This window comes from Malania oleifera, chromosome 13, assembly GCF_029873635.1.
Source record: "Malania oleifera isolate guangnan ecotype guangnan chromosome 13, ASM2987363v1, whole genome shotgun sequence".
Classification (NCBI taxonomy): Eukaryota; Viridiplantae; Streptophyta; class Magnoliopsida; order Santalales; family Ximeniaceae; genus Malania; species Malania oleifera.
The window spans coordinates 17,369,494-17,392,623 of record NC_080429.1 but is presented as its reverse complement, the minus strand read 5'-3'; the positions used below and the strand labels follow the sequence as shown (position 1 = coordinate 17,392,623).

General features: G+C 35.5%; 1 pseudogene; it reads left to right on the top strand.

Annotated features, from left to right (window-relative positions):
- The first annotated feature begins 1,577 nt into the window (after window positions 1-1,577).
- Window positions 1,578-23,130, top strand: LOC131145714 (cytochrome P450 704C1-like; annotated as a pseudogene).

Here is a 23,130-nt window from a genome sequence, read left to right as displayed (position 1 = left end):
ATTATATATATAATAAAATTTTTGTTCATCATGTTTATGCGAAATATGACACATAAGAATTGCATACACAGAGTTATTATCTAGGTAAGAATGAACTAGACCATTCTACCAAGGGTTTAAAGTTAGCGCTTTTACATTTCCTAATGAAGAAAAATGTAATCTATTTCTACAGCTTAATAAAATTATCTGTGGGCATATAGAAAATAGCAGTACATTTATAAAAGATAAAAGAAAATGTACAATTGTGTAGAATTTGAAAAACCCTCAAATTGCAGTACTTAATATAGCAAGAACTAGAAAATCAATTGGTTGGTTGATCATCGGCCATAGATTGGTGCACTCATACGCCAAATACTTAATCAATTTTGTCAAATCTTTTTAATTTATCAAAATATAAATAAAAAAAATATACAAATGGAGTCTGAGAAAGTACCTAAAAAGTAGTTTTAAAAAATTCTTGAGAGGCTAAAAATTGTAAGGAAAAAAGAAAAACCTAAGAAGATAGGATTTTTTGCAAAAGTTCGAAACCTCTTTCAACTGCTTCGAGCATTTTCTAACCATTCAAGACCACCCAAAAACCATAAAAAAAAATAATAAAAAAGGTAAAAATACTTTGAAATGATAAAAAATGGTTGTACAAAAGGGACGACTGAAATTTGCTCAATTACAATTTTTTTTTTTTTTAATTACATAGGAACTCCAGCCACCAACGAGAGTGACCGTTGTCAATAGTAGGAGTAAAGATAGTGATGACTTAGTGATGTTTCTTAAAAATAAATTTTAGCATTTGAAAAAGTTATAATAATGTGGAAATAGATTAGGATAAATTATTGCTGGAAGCTAAGTTTTGACAACGTCCACATAATTTTTACAGCAATATGATAAATTGTACAATGTCATACTAACTTAATGTAATATGACTTTCAAAGAAATTAAAATTGTGACTAATCACCTTTAAATGGGCCTACAGAAATTATGCAGAGACACACTTAACATTATCTCAATGGAGCCTTTCAATGTTCAAATTATTCAACTATTAAATACTAGTCATAGACAATTGCAGTGATGCAGTGCACTCAATCATACTGTTCATAAAATTAATTAATTATGAATTAGTGGTGAATATATTTGTATTGGTAATAATAGTGACAGATTAAATATAAAATATATATTTTTATATTGTATTTTTTATTAAATTAATACTTTTGTTTAAATATTTTAAGCTCCCGTTTGAAATTTGGAGAATGTGACAGAAAGGAATGGAAAATATAAAGGAATTCAATTTCTCATGTTTGTGATTTTTAAATATTTGTTAGGCAACATGATAAGACATTAATTTGATTAATTAAATGACATAAGCAACTAAGCTATGATAGCACCAATTTGTTCTATCACTGGGCAATTTGTTCTATCACTTTCCTTTCCTATTTTTTTAAAATATATATATATATATATATATATATATATATATATTTCTGGAAGATATTTCTGACAAAAATATATAATACATATAAAAGTAATTGCAATACGAGGAAGAAAACCATTTTAAGTTCTTCATTCAATTGAATTGATCGACAATGGGGTTCATTGACATCTTGTTTTCAATTCTAGCCATAGTTCTAGCTGTTTTCATTACCAAAATTCTTGGCAACAGAGTGTTGCTAGAGAAGAAAAAGGGATACCATCCCATAGGCGGCACTGTTTTCCATCTACTACTCAACTTCAGCCGGCTGCACCATTACCTCACTGACCTTACCCGCAAACACACAAGTTTCAGATTGCTTAACCTTTTTGGAAGCATGGTTTACAGTGCAGACCCAGCCAATGTTGAGCATATTCTGAAAACAAACTTTGAGAACTATGGCAAGGTAACAATACATACGCAATCATGGTAATATGTTAGTTCCATGGTTGTAAGCTTTCCTTGGGAAAATGTCCAAAAGCCAATCCTCAACCTGTGGTCACTGTCTTTTTGGCAGTGAAATAAGAAATCGAGTAATTTCTTATCTCATGAAAATTCAGGAGGAAAAAGCCTTACCTTCGGTTGGGGAGCACGGATCTGGAGGCTTGATTTGGATTCATGTGGATTTGGATAGAAAATAGTATAAAATTGTACCAATTTTCTTCCAAATCCACACAATTCCAAATCCAAATCCCGAAATCTAAGCTCCCAAATACTACCTTTGTTACTTCACCAGCATAGAGGACTTCATTCTTTCTGAAGAAAGAACTTGTTGCAGGGATGGTACCACTATAGTAATTTGACCGATCTCCTGGGCGATGGAATCTTTACGGTGGATGGCGAAAAATGGCGGCATCAGAGGAAGGTATCGAGCAATGAATTCTCCACCAGGGTACTGAGGGACATTAGCAGTGAAGTGTTTAGAAGCAATGCAGCAAAACTTGCTCACACGCTATCCCAAGTTGCGGCCTCTAATGAAATAATAGATATCCAAGTAAGAAAGTACAAACGGTAAAATTTTACATATATCTTTCAATGATATAGACTAACCACTGTAGCGGTGATCATCAATAGGATCAGTTCATGAAAGCATCCTTGCACTCTGTATTCAAGGTCATTCTTGGTGTAGAGGTGGATAGCATGTGTGGAACAAATGAAAAAGGAACCCAGTTCTCCAAGGCTTTTGAAGAAGCAAGCACAATAACCCTGTACCGGTATGTCGATATCTTCTGGAAGATTAAGCAATTTCTGAATATTGGATCAGAAGCAGTGTTAAGGGAGAGTATCTCGTGTATAAACTAATCAGAAGCAAGATGGAGCAAGAATCAAAACATGGTCCACCTATAAGTTGATTAACACTATTGAGATATTCTATGTATTAGCAATATATACACTTTTCATTTTTAGCACAATATTTACTTTCCATTTTTTCCAATTCTCTTATGTATATATAACCTTGTAATCCTTGTATTGAAAGTAAAAATCAGTAGAAAAACTTTTCTCTCAATTTAACATGGTATCAGAGCATACCTAATTTTCTTTCTTTCTTTCTTTCTGTGTAACTCCAAATATGACGAACTTGGTGTCAAACGAAAGCTAAGACAAAATCCTAAAACTTTCATGTTGAACACATGTTAAAATAAAGATTCGTGGCAAGCCTGTGTTTCTTTTTCCGGCCACATCTATTCTCTCTCAGTCCTCAAATCTCACATCTCGTCTCTAGTTTCTCTGATCACAGCAGAGTCCATCTGTCTCTTAGTACATCAGCGGCATTTGTATCTCAGTTTGTCTTCTCTGGCGATTTGTCTGCTCTCAGTCTCATCTTCTCTAGCAGCTCTCATCTTTGGCTAGTCATCTCCGGTGGCCTTCTAGCAGAGCTCCAGTGAATTCCAGTATCTTCGGTGTTCGTTGGCCATCATCTCTCAGTCCTTCGACTGTTTTCAGTTCCCTCAACAACCAGCTACTCCGGCCGTCTTCTCCGACGATCCTGTATTAGTTCAGTTCTTCGGCTTCATCTCTCTCAGTTCTAGTTCGTCGTCTTAGCTAGTTTCACTTCGTAGTTTTCCGACGATCCATCTTAGTCGTGTTTTCTTTCATGGCACCCATCTTCTTCGGCATTTTTTTGGTTGATCATCTCCGGTTTCCGCTCACCTTAGTGGTCTCAACACTTTGACGGCACCTTTGGCTTCTCTGATTAAACTCGAATATTATCAAATCAAAGGTTTATATTTTTGGTCATTGTAACTTTCAGATCTGACCCAATTCAGAAGTTTGATTCCTCTGAATTGATCTGACATTATGGAAACATCTGGTTTTTCAATGGCTGCAAATATTGTCACAAGTTCTTCAACCTTTTTTGAGATTGCTATCCCTGGTCTCACAAGCAAATAATGTCGTCGACTCTTTGCTCCTTTATCAACCTTGAACACCAACTCTACCAATTTTGCTGGTAACCTCGCCTCTTGTCATTTTGCTTCTCTTTCTAACACTGAATGGATTGTTGATTCAGGTGCCTCTGATCACATAACTTCCAATTTTTCTTCTCTTGATAATATTCAGCTTCTCAAACAATCATGCCCCATTAAGCTTCCAAATGGTGACATTGTTCCTGTAACTCACATGGGCACTATGCGATTTTCTCCTCATTTCTCTCTTTTTAATGTTCTTTATGTGCCTTCATTTAAATTTAACTTATTATCCATCAGCAAACTTACCACTGATCTCAATTGTGTTACTATATTTTTTCCCACTTTTTGTGTCTTTCAGAACCTATCAACGAGGAGGCTGATTAAAATGTGTGAAATACGCGATGGGCTTTACCATTATAAACCCTCCTCTGCCTCCGTTTTCCACTCTAAACGTGTTTCTAACACTACTCTTTGGCATCAACGTCTCGGTCACCCTTCCATTTCATGTATTCCGAAAACCTTAAATATTTCTTCTTTTCATTTGCCTTATGATGTTTGTGTCAGGGTAAAGCACACTCGTTTACCTTTTTTCTCGAATACACATTGTCGCGAAGTCCCGAAGCACGGGTGCCCCATGCGGCGAAATTAAAAAATTGTGTTTTAAATTTTTCAAGAAAAACAAGGAATGTTGGAGTTGCCACTAACCTTTTAGTGTGGTTATAACACATGGTTACTACCCCGTTAAGGGTAGAATGGGTCCATGTTACCAGAGTTGAGGTCGGGAGTTCGGTTATGCGAGAGGAAGGTACGAGCACCCCCTATGCGCCCGTTCTTATGAACGGTACCTAATTAATTTGGAATTATCCCTAAGTTAATCTAATAAGTCTTTCAAATTATTCCTCTATTGGTGGATTTACAAATATACATGCAATATAAATAAATAATACAAGAATATACGTAATAAATAAATATATACATATTCCCTCAGAACTAAAGGTATGTAAAGCCCGAAAGCTCATACCCTAGCATTAAAATCATAGGGATAAAAATCAAGAAAATACTTAAGAAAGTACACTCCCAAATTTTGGAAATCTTACAGGATTTTTTTTATAGGAAAATACTAATATGAGAGGTTTTAATATATAATAATAGGATAATAAGTAACAAATTATCATAAGACAATATATGTATCAAGATACTAAAGACATCATAAAAGGTAATACCATATATATTAGAAATAAAAAAAATAATATCTTAATAGATAATACCTAATATAAGTATAATAATAATACCATAATATTCTATATATTATCATACTAGATATAATAGCAACTTACCTAATGGGAACACACAATTAATACATATAGAAACAAAATTACCAAAACTAAGGAAACAATCTGTAGACACCCTATTTTTGCCCTAGTCGAATAGAACAAAGGAGTCCCTTCTCATTATATTATTATTATTACCTTATTTTTATTATTATTATTATTATTATTATTATTATTATTATTATTATTATTATTTTCCTATATTATTAGTACTTTACTATTATTTTGCTAGTATTTTTATTATCATTATTATTATTATTTTTCATTTTTATTATTATTACTAGTACTTTTATTATCTTTATTTTATTTTTACTTTACTATAATTATTTTTGTTTTCCATTTATTTTATTATTTTTGATATATTATTATTATTATTATTATTATTATTACTTTTTGTATTATTACTCTATTTTTATTAGTATTATTATTATTATTATTATTTTACTGAAAATATCTTTATTATTTTTATTTTTACCATAATTATTTATTATTATTTACTATTAATAGTAGTATTATTATTATTATTATTATCTTATGGATACTTATATTATTATGATAATTATTATTATTATTATTTCCTTTTTCATTATTACCATAAGAATAAAAGCATAAAAAAAAAAAAGAAAAAAAAATAATATTAAATTCAAAAAGGGAAGTTTGGTTTTAGGGTTTTTCAATTTTTTTTTATATAAGGGCAATGAGGCACACTGCCATGGAGGGGGAACACGCAGCGCATAGCCAAGCTTGGAGGACGGCGGTGCACAGCAGGCCAAAAAAAAATAAAACTTGTCTGCTAGCTCTTCTTCTTCTTCCCTCATCCACCACCATTCCTCTCAATCCCTCTCTTCAAGCTTCTCTCGCTCTCTCTCTCGGAGGCTCTTCCCTCTCAAAGCTCAGACACACACTGCCCCCACTCCAGCACTGTCACCACCGAGCGGCTCCATCTTCCACAGCAGATCCGAGAGCCATTCGCTGCACGCACAGCCAGGCCAGGGGCGCAGCCTTCCTCAAGATCCAGCCACACCAGGCGGCAAGGACCACCTCCGTCCAGCAGCTCCTCGGCCAGCCCCTGTTCCTAAAACCATCGCCGTCAACGCCATCACCGCCATCCCAGCAGCGGCAGAAGACCTCCAACTCCTGCAACCTCCCACGCCACCACAGCAGACCACCCGAGAGCATCACCACGCACAGCCGTGAACAGGACCACCCAGCGCCTCCAGCAATCCTCACTGCTCCTCCAGGCCAATGGAACTCCCGGCAACCCCCCCCCCCCTCTCGGCCAACACCAGCCAGACCTGCAGCCTTGCTGCAACCAGATCCCCCCCTTTGCAACTGCTGCCGCTGCAACTATCCGAGAACTACACAGCAGCAGCAGCGTTCGTCTCCACTGGCAACACGAGCAGCCTCCCGGCAACCCCCCTTGGTGAGTTCCCAGCTTTACCCACAGCAACCCCCATGCATGCATCACGTACACAGCTTGTAAACACCCACACACACACACAGAACACACACACACAGAACACGCACACACAGCATACACATGTTTTTTATTTTACTTTATTGTACATACTTGTGTATTATATTCTGAGATACTGAAGGATTTTTTTACTTTTGCAGGCATATATATATGTATATACCATATCAGTATTATTAGTTGTACATTATTGATTAATAATATTATTTATACATTATTGGTTATAGTATCATTGTCATGTGAATATCATTATTAATAGTGTTGTTATATTATTTGTATATTACCATTAATAATATTATTATTTGGTTTGTATATTATTTTTAATATTGTGATTATATGGGTTGTATTGTTATTATGTTGATTGTATTAGTGTTATTACCATATTGTTTATGTATTAGTATTAGTAATATTATTATATAGTTGGTTTATTAATATTAGCATTATTATTATATTAATTATATTAGTATTAGTATTACGTAGTTTGTATATTATTATTAATTACATGATTGCATTATTCTAATATTACTGATTGTATATCACTATTAGTAAAATTACGGTATTGTTTGGATATTACTATTGGTACTATTATTATATTGATTATCATATTGATTTTATTAGTATTAATATTCTATTGTTTGCATATGGTTGGTATTATTATTATGTGGATTGTATTAGCATTATATTATTTGTACACTATTACCAGTATTATTATTATACTATGGAAATATTTATGTTATATTATTATAATTTTGTATGTTGTTATTATTGTTATTATCATTGCAATATTAGTATATTATTATTAAATGGGAAATTTTCATATTGTATGTTTACTATCTAGGGTTTTTATGATGGCTACATTTTAAGTGTTAATGTTATTATCATTTAATATTCCCGTTGCAAGGATTTTCATTGTTGTATGTATTTGGTGTTTTTTTTATTATTGCATTCATTCAATGTTTAATATTTGTACATTTAGGGTTGTGTATTAATTTTGGCAACCATGTTGTATTGGTATATATTATTTTCAGCAATACCTTGTTTCCATAATTTCATTATTTCTTTACTTTTGTATTGGTTTCCATGTTTTAATTTGAAATTTGGTTTATTTCTTTTATTAATTATTTCCATATGGGTGTAAAGGTATTTATAGGATATTAGGGGTATGTACCATTAGGAAGATTATTATTATTACTTTTTATTTATAGTATATTATTATTATTATCATGTGTGAAATTATTACGTTACCATTATGATATTCAGAATATGTATTTATTGTTAATATGTGCATATTGTTACTATTAATATTATTTATTATTGTCATTATGGGATTACTATTATTAATATTATTATTATTATTATTATTATTATTATTAGTACCATTATTATTATTTTTACTATTGTTATTTATTATTATTATTATTGCTATTATTATGTTCATTATTATAATGATTATTATTATTTTATTTTATTATATTTTTGTTATTAAATATTTTTGATTTTTTTTTTATTTTTTATCCCTATGATTTTATTGCGAGGGTATGAGCCTTCGGGCATCACGTACCCTAAGCTCTGAGGGAATATATATATATGTATATATTATCTTTATTTATTTATTTATTTATTTATTTTACATGTATTTATAAATTCATAAAAAGGAGTAATTTAAAGAATTATTAGATTAACTTAAGGATAATTTCAAATTAATTAGGTACCGTTCGTAAGAACGGGTGAGTAGGGGGTGCTCGTACTTTCCTCTCGCGTAACCGAACTCCCGGCCCCAACTCTGGTAATGTAGACCGATTCTACCCCTAACGGGGTAGTAATCATGTGTTCTAACCGCACTAAAGGTTAGTAGCGACTCTAATATCCATGTTTTTCCATGAAAATATTAAATTGATTTTTTAGTTCGCCGCCCAGGGCACAGACGCTCCCGGGACGTCGCGACACAATCTACTCATAAAATTAAATCAAGTAACCCTAAGATTAACCCTAAGATTAACAGGTAATTATACAAAGGGTAAGCAAGTGTGAAACTATGGAAACAATTTAAAGCTAGTACTAATATGTAAATATCCAATATGACCATCAAATGGGAAATTATGGAAATAAATCAAATCAAAAATTGATGTACAATCCTAAAAATTAATATGATACATATGAAATCAACACTAAATATACAAAATAATAATAACCCCACATATGAACCTTAATTATAACAAAAACCCTAAATGCAAAATAATCAACACGTATTATAATAGTAATAAATACATGACAATACGGGAAAAACAAACAGACAGAACTTTAACAATAATACACAATATCAAAATTCACTTACACATACAATAAAAACTCAAGCTTTAAATATTAGAACCCACTTATACACATTTTGATAATATTACAAAATAAATATATAATAAAATTGAAAATTCTATAATGAATATAACATGAGCATAATATTGAGAAACACATATAATAGCACTAAGAATAACCAGACACAAAATCACACACCACCCAAGCATAAACCATAAAAAAAAAAACCTACCCTTAAATATTAACATCTAAACAAAATCAGAAAATATATGTTTATATCTATATATACATACATACGTGTGTATGCTTTTTTTTTATTGTACATCCTTGTTTATTATATTCTGAATATGCCTCAAAAATAAACAACCATTTCAGTATCTCAGAATATAATAAACAAGGATGTACAATAAAAAAAAAAGCATACATATGTGTGCTGTGTGTGCAGGGAACAGAGACAACAGTGTTGCGCGCGCGTGTGTGTGTGTGGGTGCAGAAAACTCCTAGCAAGGGTGTTGTGTGCAAGTGTGTGCAGAGTTAGAGGCAAAGGGGTTGCAGTAGAGTTGCAGAGGGAGAGACATGTGAGGGAGTGAACGACGACGATGGCGTAGCGACTACTGCTGGTTATGGTAGCCAGAGTTGGAGGGGCTGGAGTTGGGGAGGCCCGTCGGTGCTGGTTCATGAGAGGATGGAGGTTGCTGCCCTGCGTACAAAGGAAACAGTTAGAGAACGGACGAAGATATGAGGACGCTGCTCTGTGTCAAAACGGTGGTCGGATCTGTGAGAATGAGAGATGACGACGGTAGCAAGGCTGGTTGCTGTGACGCAGGGGGCTGCCATAGGGGTGCTGCCGGAGCTGGTGGCTTGCTGGGGCTGTTGTGGAATGCCGCTAGCTGCAAGACGGTTGGAACGGGGGGAGTCTCTTGGTTGTGGCTGGTTTGGAGGGTGTGTGGTGGCTCGGCAGCAGGAGAGTGGTGATGGGAGAGGGCGACGGCGACTGTGGATGAGGGAAGAAGAAGAAGCTCCAAAGGAAGAAGCAGCGGACTCACTTTTTTTATTTTTATTTTTTCTTTGGCTGTGCGCGCCCCTCCCTCCCTTCCTCCCTCCCTCTTGGCTTGTGAGAATGAGCCTATAAATAGGCTCTCGCCCCAAAATCCTAAAGATCCTTTCCTTTTTTGTTTTTTGTTATTTTTATAATGATAATAATAATTATAATAATAATAATAGTAAGACAATAATAATAATAATAATAATAATACTAATAATAATAATAATAATAATAATAAAAGTAATATAAAAAATAATAATAGTAAAGTAATAGTAATAATACTACTAGCAATAAATGATGAATAATAATAAAAATAGTTATAGTAAAGTAGTAATAAAGTAAAGATAATAAAAATACTACTAATAATAATAAATAAATAATAATAATAATAATAATAATAATAAGGTGATAATACTAATAATGAAAATAATAAGAGGGGACCTCTTGTTCTACTTGGCTAAGGCAAAAATAGGGTGTCTACAGTTGCCCCTCTTTGTAGGCTTGATTGCTTCAATGTAACAGTAGGAACTCTCCTATGTTTTTTAGTAGCAACAAGCCTGCAAAGATAAACAACACCTATTTTAGCGAGGCCACACAACCCCGCATGGCTTTCAGGTTAATCAAGAGTTGTTTAGTTCTACCAATCAGGGATGATTTACACTAAATGTAAGAATCCAGGTTGGGATACACAGGGATGGCTTGTTGCAAATGTAAGAATCCGAGTCGTAGGGATACAATGATCCGAGCCATAGGACACAATGATGGCTTGCTTCGAATGTAAGAATTCGAGCCGTAGGGATAGGATGATCCGAGCCATGGGACACAATGATGGCTTGCTTCGAATGTAAGAATCCAAGCCGTAGGGATACGATGATCCAGCCATGGGACACAATGATAGCTTGCATCGAATGTAAGAATCTGAGTCGTAGGGATATGATGATTCGAGCCATGGGACACAATGATGGCTTGCTTCGAATGTAAGAATCCGAGCCGTAGGGATACGATGATCCAGCCATGGGACACAATGATAGCTTGCTTCGAATGTAAGAATCTGAGTCGTAGGGATATGATGATCCATCTATGGGACACAATGATGGCTTGCTTCGAATGTAAGAATCCAAACCATAGGGATAGGATGATCCAGTTATGGGACACAATGATGGTTTACTTCGAATGTAATAATCCGAGCCGTAGGGATACGATGATCCAGCCATAGGACACAATGATGACTTGCTTCGAATGTAAGAATCCGAGCCGTAAGGATATGATGATCCAGCCATGGGACACAATAATGGCTTGCTTCGAATGTAGGAATTCGAGTAGTAGGGATACAATGATCTAGTCATGCGACACAATGATGGCTTGCTTCGAATGTAGGAATCTGAGCCGTAGGGATACGATGATCCAGCCATGGGACACAATGATGGCTTGCTTCAAATGTAGGAATCCGAGCTGTGGGGATACGATGATCCAACCAGGGACACAATGATGGCTTGCTTCGAATGTAGGAATCCGAGCCATAGGGATATGATGATCCAGCCATGGGACACAATGTGACTTGCTTCAAATGTAGGAATCCGAGCTGTAGGGATACGATGATCCAGCCATGGGACACAATGATGGCTTGCTTTGAATGTAGGAATCCGAGTCGTAGGGATACGATGATCTAGCCATGGGACACAATGATGGCTTGCTTCAAATGTAGGAATCCGAGCAATAGGGATACGATGACCCAGCCATGGGACACAATGATGGCTTGCTTCGAATGTAGGAATCCGAGCCGTGGGGACACGATGATCCAGCCATGGGACACAATAATGGCTTGCTTCGAATGTAGGAATCTGAGCAGTAGGGATACAATGATCCAGCCATGGGACACAACGATGGCTTGCTTCGAATGTAGGAATCCGAGCTGTAGGGATACGATGATCCAACCATGAGACACAATGATGACTTGCTTCGAATGTAAGAATTCGAGCCTTAGGGATACAATGATCCAGCCATCTCAACTAGTAACAAGGTGTGAAAGCAAAGTTTGGAAAATGGTTACTCTATTTGGAAATGCACTTGGGTAAGGTCCGAATGTCAATGAATGAATCCCCTTGTCTTTGGGATCTCTTGTCCCAGTTTCAAAATAAATCAATGTTTGTCTGGGGTCAACTTGCCCCAATTCCAAGTAAATCAATGTGTGCTTGGGGTCAGCTACCCTAGCTCAAAATTAAGCACAACAGGAATCTCTCAATCAAGGATGTCAAATAATCATTCGAAAGCTCAAGACGAGTGTGAAGGGTGCTATATTGCTGCTTGTGATGCTAGAATGCAATGATATGCTGTTATAGGTATGCATGTTGATAATTTATGATGCTAGAATGTAGTAATATGTTTCTATTGATATGCATGTTGCTAACTTGTGATTTTTTCATTTTTTTTTTTTTTCCTTTTTTTCTTGTGCAATGCATAAAATGCATAATGATGCCTGAAATGTGTGAAATATATGGTAATGCGTGAAATGTAAGGTAACACATGAAATGCATGACAATGCATGAAATGTAAGTAATGCATGAAATGCATGGCAATACATGCATGACAATATATGAAATTTAGGTAATGCATGGTAATGCATGTAATTAGGTAATACATGAAATGCATGGCGATGCATGAAACTTAGGCAATTCATGAAATTTGGACAATGCATATCATATAAAGTAATGCATGGCAATGTATGAAATGTTGGTAATACATGAAATGCATGGCAATGCACGAGATGTATGGTAATGCATGGAATGCATAACAATATAGGAAATTTAGGTAATGCATGAAACGCATGACAATGCATGAAATTTAGGCAATTCATGAAATTTGGACAATACATGTCATATAGAGTAATGCATGATAATGTAAGTAATGCATGGCAATGCATGAGATGTATGGTAATGCATGGAATGCATGACAATATAGGAAATTTAGGAAACGCATGGCAATGCATGAAATTTAGAGAATTCATGAAATTTGGACAATGCATGTTATATAGAGTAATGCATGACAATGTATGAAATGCATGGCAATGCATGAAATGTATGGTAATACTTAAAATGCATGGCAATGCATGAAATTTAGGTGATGCATGAAATACATGGCAATGCCTGAGATATATGGTAATGCATGGAATGCATGGGAATGTATGAAATTTAGGTAATGCATGATATACATGGGAATGCGTGAAATTTGGGCAATGCATGACAATACATGAATCTTTTCTCCTAACGCGCTTATGATCAATGACCTCATCTTTGATCTCTACATGAAACTCGCCGCATTTGAATGGGTCTGTAACTGATCTTGGCTCAATCTTCTTGATTCATCTAGTCATGGAAGTGATTGACTCGGCTTAAATGAAAATCATAAAATTTGCCCTAGTTGAATGGACCTACAGCTGATCTTGACCCTGATTTCATATTCCAATCTGATAAGAAAGCGCTTGAATGGGACCTACTGAAACTCAACTCGAAATTTGCCCCAGTTAAATTTATCTGTCACTGATCTTGACTCTATTGTTGGATTCTTTTTTAATAAGCAGATCTTTGAAACCTAACATAACATTTACCCCAGTTAGGCTGCTCTTTCTCAGTATCTTTTTCGTAGAAACTACTAGGGATTGTGAAACTCTTTAACTATCCATCCTCTTTTAACGTTCTAAAAAGTAAGAAGGGTTCCTTTTTTCTTTTTCTTTTCTCTTTCTTTTTTTTTTTTTTTTTTTTGGAATGAGGAACGATTATGCAACTATGACATTAACTTGCTAAATCAAAAGGCTATCCACACAAAATAAAATGTTTTATCATGTTTCAATGCTATCATAGGCGAAAATTCATACTAGTAATCAAAAGTCATATAACGTTGATTTCTCAAACTAGACGACTATCTTTCTCTTTAACTGCCCCAGTTTCATCAACCCATGCTTTGATCTCAAGATGGTCCTTAAGACTCGGGACGAAATGTAGGCTTAGAGATGTAGGCTTTCAGAACTTAAAAGGATGAGCAGAGACCGTTTTGTTTCGCCTGCTTTTAGAATACCAGATCTCGATTTCACCACCTTGACACACTGGTTTTACAGGAAATTAGGATATGATTACTGACTCATTGGAGATTATTATGCATGCATAGTAATGAAATTGAGCATGGAATGCACGATTAGGTTATGCAATGGGTGTTTATGCATGGATGCAACTAGTGCACTTATACATACAAATAATGATATGAACATGCATGCGACCTATCGTGCATAACTATGTATGAAATTATGCATGAATGCATGGATACAATGTAACCTAACTAACTACTTTGCTAGTATTTTAGGAAAAATCCCACTAATGAAAGACTTCAAGATTAAGATGATGCTTGATGGACCACTATTTCAATTCAATTCCTCCCTCAACCATTCCTTTCTTTGATGATGGTCCATGTACCTTAGATCCCACGAAGGGTCAAATTATGATCTGAGTTTGGGGTTGAACCAGGCTACTCAACCCATTAGATTTGCTCAATGCAGGCTTGTGGAATTTAATGTGCACTTGGACCTCGAGTATTTTAAAATATGGGCTTCAAGCTCTTTTATGATTGGATGAGACCCTAGTTGAAAAGAAATTAGGCTTGGATTGCTTAAAAAATGTTGTCCTGGATTTGTAGGTGATAGGGTCGAGGCCCACTTTTGAAATCTGGGTTTGGCCCTTCTTGAAAATCAGGCCTGGGCCGAGTTTTTGCTTAGGAAAAGGTCGGGCCTATGCTTGTTTTTCTTAAAAAAAAAATGGGCTTGAGTTATTTGAAAAGGGTTGGGCCAACCCATATTTTAAAATGTTTTAGGCCAAGTGCTTCATTTTTTGAAAGGATGGGTCATGGTCTTATTGTTGAGCTTTTTCAAAATACTGGCTAAGTAGTATGTATGTCTAAAATGGATGCAAAATGCATGATATAATACAAAGTATCTCACAGCATATATACAACATACTATACGTGGAGAAGGATGTGGCTCCTGTCCCGACCCAGGATAGGTACACCTATTTTATAGGGTTTCTTCATGGTTCTATCCTAGTTAAGGGAAAACTATGGACAAGTACGTGTGGGTAGGCTCTAATCCCTATTGACAAAAAGGTCTCCAATTTGAAATTTCATCCTCCCCCATAGGGGTCCGGACAAAACTCGCACTGAGCGGGGTGGTTCACGAGTCCCATCAAGCTTAAGCTACGAAAGGACAAACGCTATTACACCCCTATCTAATCTTAGAAGGTAAAGTTCGGGTATAGAGCGTGAAAGTGTGCGAATTCAAATTTAACTTAATTCCGTTACCCCACATATCTGTCACATGCTTATTCAAACACCCATGGAAACAAATCTTTTTATTAAAGTAAGGATATTTTCAAACATGGAAACTAACTGTTTACATTAAATCAAGAATATTTACAAATATAGTAACAAACTCTTACATTAAGTCAAGTATATTCACATATATGGGAACTGAATACTCACATTAATTAAGAGTATCTACCAATATGGCAATAACATATTTGCATTATTAAAGACATCTACCTATATGGGAAGTAAATATTCACATTTATTAAAATATCTACCTATATAGAAACTAAGTATTCACATAATTAAAGATACATACCTATATGGAAACTAAATATTCACATAATTGGATACATACCTATATGGAAACTAAATATTCACACAATTAAAGATACATACCTATATGGGAAGTAAACATTCACCTTTATTAAAGATATCTACCTATATGGAAACTAAGTATTCACATAATTAAAGATACATACCTATATGGAAACTAAATAGTCACAGAATTAAGGATACATACCTATATGGAAACTAAATATATACATTGATTAAGGATGTCTACCTATATGAAAACCAAATATATACATTAATTAAGGGTATCTATCTGTATGGAAACTAAATATTCATATTAACTCCATGATATCTACAACTATGGAAACATATATATTTTGACTAAGTCAAACATGTTATAATTTTAACAAATTACTTTATTCAAATATAGGGATATTTTATTTACAAAACAAAGTAAAGTAATTAAAAGACTTAATAAATTTAAATTGAGATAATTCCTAATTAATTATTGGCTCAACTCTCAAATGTCTCCAGCGGAGTCGCCAAATTGTCGCGATGTCCTAGAGTGCGGGTGCCCCAGGCGGTGAAATTAAAAAAATGCATTTTAAATTTTTCAAGAAAAACAAGGAATGTCGGAGTCGCCACTAACCTTTTAGTATGGTTAGAACACATAATTACTACCCCGTTAAGGGTAGAATGAGTCTATGTTACCAGAGTTGGGATCGGGAGTTCGGTTACGCAAGGGGAAGGTACGAGCACCCCCTATGCGCCCGTTCTTACGAACGATACCTAATTAATTTGAAATTATCCCTAAGTTAATCTAATAAGTCTTTCAAATTATTCCTCTATTAGTTGATTTACAAATATACATGCAATATAAATAAATAAATAATACAAGAATATACGTAATATATAAATATGTACATATTCCCTCAGAACTAAAGGTACGTAAAGCTCGAAAGCTCATATCCTAGCATTAAAATCATAAGGATAAAAATCAAGAAAATACTTAGGAAAGTACACTCCCAAATTTTGGAAATCTTATAGGATTTTTTTATAGGAAAATACTAATATGGGAGGTTTTAATATATAATAATAGGATAATAAGTAACAAATTATCATAAGATAATATATGTATCAAGATACTAAAGACATCATAAAAGGTAATACCATATATATTAGAAATAAAAAAAAGAATATCTTAATAGATAATACCTAATATAAGTACAATAGTAATACCATAATATTCTATATATTATCATACTAAATATAATAGCAACTTACCTAATGGTAACACACAATTAATACATATAGAAACAAAATTACGAAAACTAAGGAAACAATCTACTTATAAAGTTAAATCAAGTAACCCTAAGATTAGTAGGTAATTATACAAAGGGTAAGCAAGTGTGAAACTATGGAAACAATTTAAAGCTAATACTAATATGAAAATATCCAATATGACCATCAAATGGGAAATTATGGAAATAAATCAAATCAAAAATTGATGTACAATCCTAAAAATTAATATGATACATATGAAATAAACACTAAATATACAAAATAATAATAACCCCACATATGAACCTTAATTATGACAAAAACCCTAAACAAAAAATAATCAACACGTATTATAATAGTAATAAATACATGACAATATGAGAAAAACAAACAAATAGAACTTTAACAATAATACAATATCAAAATTCACTCACACATACAATAAAAACTCAAACTATAAATATTAGAACCCACTTATACACATTTTGATAATATTACAAAATAAATATATAATAAAATTGGAAATTCTATAATGAATATAACATGAGCATAATATTGAGAAACACATATAATAGCACTAAGAATAACCATACACAAAATCACACACCACCCAAGCATAAACCATAAAAAAAACCTACCCTTAAATATTAACATCTAAACAAAATCAGAAAATATATGTTTATATCTATATATATACATATATACATATATATATATATATATATATATATATATATATGCCTACAAAAATAAACAACCATTTCAGTATCTCAGAATATAATAAACAAGGATGTACAATAAAAAACATACATGTGTGTGTTGTGTGTGCAGGGAACAGAGACAATAGTGTTGTGCGTGTGTGTGTGTGTGTGGGTGCAGAAAACTACTAGCAAGGGTGCTGTGTGCGAGTGTGTGCAGAGTTAGAGGCAAGGGGGTTCACCACCGAGGACGAAGGTGGTTTCAGGTGGTTGCAGCAGAGTTGCAGAGGGAGAGGCACGTGAGGGAGCGAACGACGGCGATGGCATAGCGGCTGCTGCTGGTTATGGTAGCCAAAGTTGGAGGGGCTGGAGTTGGGAAGGCCCGCTAGTGCTAGTTCGTGAGAGGATGGAGGTTGCTGCCCTGCGTACAAAGGAAACAGTTAGAGAACGGATGGAGATATGAGGATGCTGCTCTGTGTTAGAACGGTGGTCGGATCTGTGAGAGTGAAGAGATGACAACAGCAGCAAGGCTGGTTGCTATGACGCAGGGGGCCGCCGTGGGGGTGCTGCCGGAGCTGGTGGCTTGCTAGGGCTGTTGTGGAATGCCGCTGGCTGCAAGAAGGCTAGAACGGGGGAAGTCTCTCGGCTGTGGCTGGTTTGGAGGGTGTGTGGTGGCTCGGCAGCAGGAGAGTGGTGATGGGAGAGGGCGGCAGCGGCTGTGGACGAGGGAAGAAGAAGAAGCTCCAGAGGAAGAAGCAGCGGAAGAAGAAGCTATAAAAATAATTATAGTAAAGTAGTAATAAAATAAAGATAATAAAAATAATACTAATAATAATAAAAATAAAAAAATAAAAATAATAACAATAATAATGGTAATACCAAAAAAAATAAATAATAATAATAATAATAATAATAATAATAATAATAATAATAATAATAATAATAATAATAAGGTAACAATATTAATAATGAAAATAATAAGAGGGGACCTCTTGTTCTACTTGGTTAGGGAAAAAATAGGGTGTCTACACACATAAGAGCACATTTTGTTTTAATCAGATTTATTGTGATATATGGGGTGGTTATCCTACAGCTTCACTCTCTTGTGCACATTATTTTTTAACAATTGTGGATGACTACTCACGTGCTACATGGGTCTATCTTATGCGCATGAAATATGATACTTTCACCTGCCTTAAAAAATTTTGCACCATGGTAAAAAATCATTTAAATTGCATTGTTAAGCATGTACGCACTGATAATGGTTGAGAATTTCTATGCACCCCACTTCAATTTTTTTTTCCATGATCAAGGCATTTTTCACGAGCGCACATGTGTGGATACACCTCAACAAAATGGTGTTGTTAAGCGTAAACATCTTCATCTTCTTAATATGACTCAGTGTTTACGTTTTCAAGCCAATCTTCCCATTTCTTTTTGGGGCGAATGCATTCTAACAGCCACCTATTTAATTAATCGCACTCCTTCACCCAACCTCAATCATAAGTCCCCTTATGAACTTCTTTTTCAGAAACCACCATTGTATACACACTTTCGAGTTTTTGGGTGCATGTGCTATGGCCAAACCACTCGCCAACATCGCAATAAATTCTCTCCTCGTGCTCTTCGATGTGTTTTCTTAGGTTATCCTACTCATCACAAGGCTTATCGTGTCTACGTTCTTGAAAACAAAAAAAATTTCATCTCTCGTGATGTCACTTTTGAAGAAAATGTTTTTCCCTATCATCTCATCTCTCCAACTCCTACATCTTCTCCAATCCTTCCTCTTCCTATTCCTGATATACATCCTTCCTACACTTTACCTCCTCCACCAACCACACCTAACCCTAGCCCCTCATCTCTCTCTCCTTCTCCCTTGGTCCCCTCCCCGACAACCCCACCCACACCCCCTTCCCCTCCACCCCCTACCACCTCCTCCACCCACCTCTTCACGACCCAAACGAGCTGTCACACATCCCTCTCACTTAACTGATTATATCTGCCCTACTTTACCAAAGTCCTCCACGGCTTCACACGTTTCAAGATGTCCATCGGGTACGGTTCATTGTCTCTCCTCTTTTTTATCTTATCATCATTTCTCTACTCAACATTTAACTTCTTTTTCTGTTATGTCCCAACATCCTGAACCCACCTCATATTCTCAGGCTGTGCTACACTCCCATTGGCGTGATGCCATAACTTTTGAAATCCAAGCCTTAGAAACCAATAATATATGAGTTCTTCAACATCTTCCACCTGGAAAAAAACCAATTGGCTGTAAATGGGTGTTCAAAACAAAACTTAGGGCCGATGGATCCATAAAGCGACACAAAGCTCACTTGGTGGCCAAGGGCTACACTCAGGTAGAAGGTTTGGATTATCATGATACTTTTGCTCCTGTTGCTAAACTCATTACTGTCAAGTGTGTTATTGCAATGGCGGCCGCTCGGAGTTGGCATCTCCTTCAATTGGACGTCAACAACGCTTTTCTCCATGGTGACCTTGATGAGGAGGTTTATATGATCCGTCCCCCAAGTTATTGCAAACAGGGGGAGACTCGTGTTTGTCGTCTTCAGAAATCCCTTTATGGCCTCAAGCAAGCTTCTAGCAATTAATTCTCTAAATTATCCTCTATTTTAATTGCTGCGGGCTTCACCCAATCTCAGGCCGATCACTCTCTTTTCACCCGCTCTCGGGGTCAGTATTTTACTTTTCTACTTGTTTATGTTGATGACATTCTCATGGCAGGCAATGATCTCTCCGATATTAGCACTTTGAAAGTCATGCTCACTCATAAATTCAAACTCAAGGATCTTGGAAAATTGAAATATTTCCTTGGCCTCGAAGTAGCTCACTCTCCCACTGGCATTTTTCTCAACCAACGCAAATATGCTCTTGACATCCTCATCGATAGTGGTCATCTAGGTGCTTGTCCTGCCCATTTTCTCATGGAACAAAATCTGAAGCTCAATAATATTGATGGTGATCTTCTCTCCGATCCAAGCTCGTTTTGGCGACTCGTTGGACGTTTGATCTATCTCACCATCACTCGTCCCGACATTGTATTTTCAGTCAATATTCTTAGTCAATTTATGAACCAGCCCAAACAACCGCATTATGATGCTGTTGTACGTGTTCTTCGATACATTAAGCTCTCTCCAGGTCATGGCTTATTTTTTCCTACTGCCAACACTCTTCAAGTCTCAGCTTATTATGATTCGGATTGGGCTAGTTGTCCACTAACTCGCCACTCCACCACTGGGTTTTTCATTCAGTTGGGCACTAGTCCAATTTCCTGGCACACTAAGAAACAAACTGCAGTCTCTCGTTCCTTTGCTGAAGCTGAGTACCGGACACTTGCTTCCACTACCTGTGAACTTACATGGCTCAAAACTCTTTTAAATGATCTTGGCGTATTGCATTCTCAACCTATGCTCTTATATTGTGACAACCAAACGGCTCTTCACATTGTCCAGAATCCTGTTTTCCACGAACGTACCAAGCATATAGAAATCAATTGTCATATTATTTGTGACAAGTTACGGGCTGGCCTCTTCTTCACTAAGTATATTCTTACCCCACAGTCAGCTTGCTGATATCTTCACCAAAGCTTTGGGTCGTGAACATTTCCAAACCTTATCACGCAAGTTGGCCATTACGGATCTCCATGCTCCAACTTGAGGGGGAGTATTAGCAATATATACACTTCCCATTTTTAGCACAATATTTACTTTCCATTTTTTCCAATTCTCTTATATATATATATATACCCTCGTAATCCTTGTATTGAAAGTAAAAATCAATATAAAAACTTTTCTCTCAATTTAACACCATGTCTCCCCCTTCACCCATCAAAAGTTCTTGATCTGCCACTAGATCCAAATCAAACATGAGGAAAATTTTATAAAAACACTTTGTGCTCACATGAATGGCAGATGAAACAAGGGGACATTTTGTCGAGATTTCTTGAATTGAAGGAGACAAATCCAAAGTACTTAAGAGACATAGTTATCAGTTTTATGATTGATGGAAAGGACACCACAGCTTCCACTCTTTCCTGGTTTGTTCAAATGCTCTGCAAGCATCCACACATACAGGAAAAGATTGCACATGAAGTCAGAGAAGCAGTAGGGACAGATAATTCAACCCCTGATGAGATTGCAGCCAGCATAACTGAAGAAGCCCTCGAAAAGATGCAGTATCTCAACGCAGCTTTGGCTGAGACTCTCAGGCTCTATCCTGCAGTTCCAGTGGTAAATATATATATATATATATATATATATATATATATATATATATATATATATATATATATATATATATATTCATGTTTGACAACTTACAGCTTGCTCTAGGACCAACTTAACTGAAAAATTTAAGCCTTGGGCTCAAGCATATAATAAGCACCCCTTAGGTTTTCTTATGTGGGACTCACAAAAGGAATTCTCAACAAAAAATCAGTTGTGGATCAGCATTCTGGATTTTCACTGTAGCTGAGCATTTCCCTATTTATGATACATATGCATCTCCCTGCAGGAATACATGGACTAAGATGCAAATATATAAAAACTATATTGTATTTTTAATACCAGATTGTTCTGTTTCTCTCACAGGAGGGGAAGCTTTGTTTTTCTGATGATACCTGGCCAGATGGATTCAATGTGAGGAGAGGGGATGTAGTGTCATATCAACCTTATGCAATGGGTAGGATGAAGTTCTTATGGGGTGATGATGCAGAGGAATTCGAGCCGGAGAGATGGCTCAATAAAGATGGAATTTTTCAGCAAGAAATCTCTTTCAAGTTCACAGCTTTCCAGGCAAGAAAGAGCATGCTCTTCATTTAGTACATACATTAGTTCAGAAAAGAATCAATAAATTCACTAACCAGCCTTCCAGGCAAGAAAGCTCTTTCAGTTAACAGCCTGGAAGAAATGACATAATTTTCATTCAGTACACATATTAGTTGAGAAAAGATTCAGTTTAAACACCAAATAGCTATAACTTCATTCAGTAGCATTAAAAAATCACCAAATGGGAAAAATATAAATTTTGAATCTGGTGTTCTTGTGCAGTTCTTGTTTGTAAAGTCCCACATCATCATACATTTATAGATTCAAATCTTGGTTTCTTTTCTTTCTTACAATTTCTTGACAAATGAACACTAGGTACTATCATTTTAAAAGAAAAGTGTTTTTTTTTTTACCTTTTAAATTAATTACGAATATGAAACAATTATCTTTGTCAAATTATAAAGCAAGGATTGTTATGCAGGCAGGACCGAGAATTTTCCTGGGGAAGGAGTTTGCTTACAGGCAGATGAAGATCTTCTTAGCAGTCTTGTTAGGTTCCTTCATATTCAAGCTAAGTGAGGAAGAGAAAGTGGTCAATTACAGGACCATGCTTACTTTGCACATTGATGGTGGCCTCCATATCCAAGCCTCCTGCAGAAACAGAATGGAGCATCAAAGTTCCATGGATGCTTAA